This window comes from Coregonus lavaretus, assembly GCF_964263955.1.
Source record: "Coregonus lavaretus genome assembly, chromosome: 28".
In the NCBI taxonomy this organism is placed as follows: Eukaryota; Metazoa; Chordata; class Actinopteri; order Salmoniformes; family Salmonidae; genus Coregonus; species Coregonus lavaretus.
This window is the reverse complement of record NC_140015.1, coordinates 15,292,215-15,298,423: the sequence shown is the minus strand read 5'-3', so window position 1 is coordinate 15,298,423 and position 6,209 is coordinate 15,292,215.

Sequence of the window (6,209 nt, the reverse complement as noted above, 5' to 3'; positions counted from 1 at the left end):
GAGAATGTCATATGGTCAGATGAAACCAAAATAGAACTTTTTGGTAAAAACTGAACTCGTCGTGTTTGGAGGACAAAGAATGCTGAGTTGCATCCAAAGAACACCATACCTACTGTGAAGCATGGGGGTGGAAACATCATGCTTTGGGGCAGTTTTTCTGCAAAGGGACCAGGACGACTGATCCGTGTAAAGGAAAGAATGAATGGGGCCATGTATCGTGAGATTTTGAGTGAAAACCTCCTTCCATCAGCAAGGGCATTGAAGATGAAACGTGGCTGGGTCTTTCAGCATGACAATGATCCCAAACACACCGCCCGGGCAACGAAGGAGTGGCTTCTTAAGAAGCATTTCAAGGTCCTGGAGTGGCCTAGCCAGTCTCCAGATCTCAACCCCATAGACAATCTTTGGAGGGAGTTGAAAGTCTGTGTTGCCCAGCGACAGCCTCAAAACATCACTGCTCTAGAGGAGATCTGCATGGAGGAATGGGCCAAAATACCAGCAACAGTGTGTGAAAACCTTGTGAAGACTTACAGAAAACGTTTGACCTGTGTCATTGCCAACAAAGGGTATATAACAAAGTATTGAGAAACTTTTGTTATTGACCAAATACTTATTTTCCACCATAATTTGCAAATAAATTCATAAAAAATCCTACAATGTGCTTTTCTGGATTTTTTTTCTCATTTTGTCTGTCATAGTTGACGTGTACCTATGATGAAAATTACAGGCCTCTCTCATCTTTTTAAGTGGGAGAACTTGCACAATTGGTGGCTGACTAAATACTTTTTTCCCCCACTGTACATATCTGCTACATATCTTCCATCGTCCCCCTTCCATTATAGATTATGTTGGTGTTGGGTGGTGGTGTATGGACATGGTGAGTGTGTGTGAGATCACAAATCAATGCCTCATCCTCTTCCAGATGAAGATGGGGCTATGTACCTGGTCTGGAGCAGCTATTTCTGAAGCTTATTATCGCAAGCAGCGAACAGGGAAGTGTCAGGGGTTGAGGGTTGTGGAAATGTGTTTTGCATGTCTTATCAATTTGCACATTGCAGAAAATGGTGCACCGCTTTCATCTCATCGTACATTAACACTTGTGGGTTTTAGCAGAACGATAACATGTTTTGAGATTGGAAACATTGGGAGGCATCGTAGACCGTTCCTCCATACAGAATCTTTCCAGATCCTTGATATCCATCGTCCGTGCTTATGGTATGCCCTCTTTAATTCAAACCACAGGTTTTCAATGGGGTTTATGTCCGTAGACTGAGATGGCCATTGCAAAATGTTGATTTTGTGGTCAATAATTAACCATTTATTTGTGGATTTTTGATATGTGCTTGGGGTTATTGTCTTGCTGGAAGATCTAAATTGTACTTGCGGCCAAATTTCAGCCTCCTGGCAGAGGCATCCAGGTTTTTGGCTAAAATGTCCTGGTACTGGGTAAAGTTCATGATGCCGTTGACCTTAACAAGGGCCCCAGGTCAGTGGAAGCAAAATAGCCTCATAACATCAAAGATCCACCACCATATTTTACAGTAGGCATGGGGTACTTTTCTGCATATGCATCTTTCTTTAGATGCAAAACCTATATGGTTTGTGTGGCTAAATACCTATTTTCACGTCATCCAACAAATCTAAACGCCTGAGGGGTATACTGCGAATGAAACTAGATCTACTCATGCTTTTATAAAGCTAGCCAGCTTCAGTTAGCTTCACATTCCAGCTCAGGCTTCAACCGTACTACGACGGTGGATATTGCTCGTACGCCTGCCGCTAACTCTAGCAGGCTTGTAACTGCGCGTGCATGTCGCACGTGGCTGGTCAAAGACAACTTTTAATTGAGACAATGCTGAAACCATCAAACCATGGGAGAGTCAGTGCCACATTTTCATTTTTGCCAAAATCAACATGGAAGATAACTTACAGTATCTTGCAAATGCAGCAGGCTATGATGTGAAATAGGCTAGAAGTTTATTTTATTACGTATTGTTAATGCTGTGTTTGGTGTGCTTATCAATGCACACAATACGTTTATTTCCCGCTCCTATTTGGGTAGTTCAGTAACATTTCAATGAAGAATCTACAAACCCTAGCTCTAACTCTTACCCTAACCTTAACGCTTACCAAAACCCATATTATAACCTTAGCATGCAGTTGCTTAACAACAGATAGTTTGTTGATAGTATGATCATCTGTAGAGCACGTACAGATGGACTATCCAAATGAAGTGTGAACAATAATTTTTGTCATAGAAAAGTTTTACTGTGCATGATCTTTCAAATGTATCTTGTCATTACTAAATGTGTAATGTGATAGGTATTTTAATATGACACTATTTTTTTAACAAAACACTTAATATAATATTGAACCGGTCGTCTTCATCAAATGAAGGAGATGGTGAGTGAGGGAATCTGATTTCATTGGTGTACAACTCACGGCTCAGTCATCTCATTCAGGGGAAGTGGAGTTAGCTAGCCTGCCCCGGAGCAGGTTACATCTGAAGTATTCATTGCCATAGAAATGGTTGGCTAAAAGGTGAGCCACTTTCGTATGACCGGTTATCCTGAGTTGAACTCAGAGTTGACCAAAGTTACCTTGTTAACTCCTCAAACCTGATTCGTAGTATACCCCTCTGGAGTTAGCTAAAAGGCATTGGCACTTGGATTGGAACCGGTGCTATGGTCAGATGACATGAAAATAGAGCTCATTGGCCACGCACACCAATGGTGGGTTTTTACATCGAAAGAAATATGCATATTCAGAAAAGAATCCCATACCTACTGTAAAAAATGGTGGTGGATCTTTGGTGTTATGTAGGCCGGCCCCTTCTTCTTCTCTCACCAGCTCTGCTCACTGAGACTTCTCCCTACAGGGCAGTCAGATGCCAGCCCTCGCTACCTTTCAGCCAGTATAAACCTGTAGTTAATGATGACAGCCCACCGTGGCCAGAGCTTCTGTTGAAGTAATCTGCAGACCATTAGGGCTGAGCCTAGCAGGTCAGATGATCAGTCAACCTCCTCCCACCACCCCGCTGTGTTCCTCTCCTCTGTCTGGCAGCTCTACATACACCTGGAACACAAAACCACGGCCCTTTCATGTACTGGGAGTACCTGTAGAGATATTACACAATTTCCCCCCACAACACATCCACCACCGCCTCCATTGTCAGGCAGTCCAGGTTGTGAGGATGCATTTAAACTGATGTCAGTGTCTGAGATTCCAGCTGTAGGCATGTGAGAGAATCAGGATGGATGTTCTTTAACGGTGACGCCAGGGGATAAAAATAGAAGTGGGAATTGAAATGTTGTGTGAACATGGCCCACTCTGTGAACAAGGCCCACTCCCACCAGTGCAAGACCCCATCTAAATAAAAGCCCAGTAATCTAATCTAATCACTGTGCTGACAAAAAAATGTTTCTGTCATGCTGGGTTTTTTTTATCCAAGGGCAGACGAACGTTGAAACTCAGAAAAATGAGTTGAATATTGATCAATGGAGGCCCTCCCCAGTGTGCTTGTTGCCCTCTAGCTGAGATTGCTGGAAGAGAAATGGCACACTAGTTTCATTAGCATTTTGCAATAAACAATGTGTGGGTTGCCAAAACCATGCCAGAGTAAAGCCAGATGAGTATAAGAAGAGCCCTTCCTGGTTGTCTTTGCATAGGCAGATCTCCCTGCATTTCTGTACGCCAGGTCATACCATGCCATAAAAAGGGATTTGTGGCTTGGCAGAGCTCCAGAAGGCAAGCCATTTAAAATGTCCCCACACTTAGCAGAGGATGCCATTTACTCACATTCTCCGTGCTTTGAAGCAGAGTGGAACCGACGTTCTCCTCTTCGCACTCAATAATATCAGTCTCCCACAGTAAAGGGCGAGTTACTTTAGTAATTCACATGTGTTTTTATCTCCTTTGTCCCCTCTTGACTCTGCCCTAGAGAGTGCGGGGAACTTTGTAAGAAAATCGATAGTAATTGATTCTTGAGGGCTGGAGTAGCAGGTTGGAATTCATGGTAAGAGCTCTGGGAAGACATAGACAGAGAGGCAGTAGTGAAGGAGTGCAGAAACCTGGGCTTAATATGCATGTGGTAGCTCAGCTAAAGGTCAGCAACATGAACCTGTCTGTAGCTACAGATTATTAAAGAGGGTCACCGCACCGGGCGCACAGTTACTAAGGGCCCAGAGATGAGCCAAGTTAGAAATAAAAAGTAAACATTTTCTTCTACCATCCTGGCTCGTCTTTTGTGATGTAGGGTGGTCATAGCTGGTCTGAAGTACAGTAAAACATTGTAAAGCAGATTATCTATATAGATTATCTACTGTAGGGAATATAGTTTTGAACAAAGATTTATGATTTTAGGAAGCATGTGCCACCCTGGGTACAATCTATTTTGTACGCTCTGGTCATTTCTCTCTAAAGGATACTGTTTGGTTTCCTCCCTCATCTCCACTATCTACAATAGTGCTTGTCATTACTAGTTAGTCCACATCAATCTGTCACATCAATGTCAGGGTATTCTCTCTGTCTCCTCTTGTACTTTCTCACACTACTTGTTTGTTAGCCTCTCTTCTCCAACACTAGTCAATCAGCCCTTCACATGCTGACATTCAGAGCAAGATAGCTATAGACACTGGCCAATGAAAATGTCACCATGGAGAGAGAGGGACTGTTTGATTTCATTTGGAAGATTTCTCTGCTGTGAAGGGGTCCAGCGGGTCACGGCTGACAGCTCCCAGATTGATGGCTGACATCCTCCTCCCTGCTTGCTGTTCCCAGTGGTGGTGTGGAACCCCTGGCTGAAGGCCATGTGATATCCCTAATCATGACCACTGAATGTCACTCAGCAGGGTGAGGCCCTCATCTAAACCTCCAACCATCTACTCAGGGGTAGACTTAACATAGTAAATGAAAATCCGGGATGCTCAAATTAGCATAATATGTTACTTATGGTATGAATTAATTTGTGGATGTCCATCATCCATTTTGTATGATATGTTACGAATTACAATTCACAGGATATATTACGAATTACAATTCTTATGACATGTTACGAATTGCAATTCTTATGATATGTTACGAATTGCAATTCTTATGATATGTTACGAATTACAATTTATTGTGGCTAAGGCTAACTTTAGCTAGGTGGCTAACGTTAGCTAGGTTAGGGTTACATTTAGGGTTAAGGTTAGGGTTAAGGTTAGGGTTAGGAGTTAGGTTAAAGTGTTCAGGCTAGGGGAAGGGTTAGCTAACATACTAAGTAGTTGAAAATTAGCTAAAAAGTAGTAAGTAATTGCAAAGTTGCAAATTAGCTAAATTTGTCCATGATGCAATTTGAGCATGCAACCTTTTGATTGCTAGACATTCACATTATACGCCCACCCAACCACCCTCCTTTTGTTTTTGCCTTAAGTAACCTTCTGTCTTATTTAACCATACCAAACGTAACATATTATACTAATTTGAGAGTCCCGGATTCTCGTTTACTATGTTATGTCTAATCTATGAGACCAGTCTGCAACTTCATGGGCACCCTCTCAGAATCTCTATACCACCTGAAAAAGAGCTACCACACTAGCAAAAACAACATGTAATACCTGTGACAGAAAAATGCTTTCCCTATGTTTTCTTTGTTCATTTTGATAATGCCCTGGTATAATTTCCTTCAAGTCTATCTGGTGTTATCTGAAGAAACAAATACACAAAGATTAACCCAGCGTAGAGACAAAGACAGACTGTTTGTTACTGATTGTTATCTTTACCATCCAAACCATGGACTGATTTTAATATAGATGTGATGGCACATGAACAGGCCAAATAGCAATGCCACGGTGTTCTACTTCAAGGGATTTGTTTTCCTGGAGATAACGCGCTCACCAAATAAAATAATTTGTTCACACACAATCGGTTCCCCACAATTATAGAATGATCTTTGGAGTAATGTGCAATAATCCCAAATGTCACTTCAATTTACATTTCTCAAAGAGTAAGGTTACATTTCAGCCTGTACATATCTTATATATTCAAATGTAATGAACCGTGTGTATGCATTAATTATGTGTAAAAAATCAAATCAAATGTTATTTGTCACATACAGGTGAATACAACAGGTGTAGACTAGCCTACCTGGGAATGCTTACTTATGACCTCTTTCCCAACAATGCCAAGTTAAAAAGTACAAAAATGAACAAATTAAAAATAGAAAACAG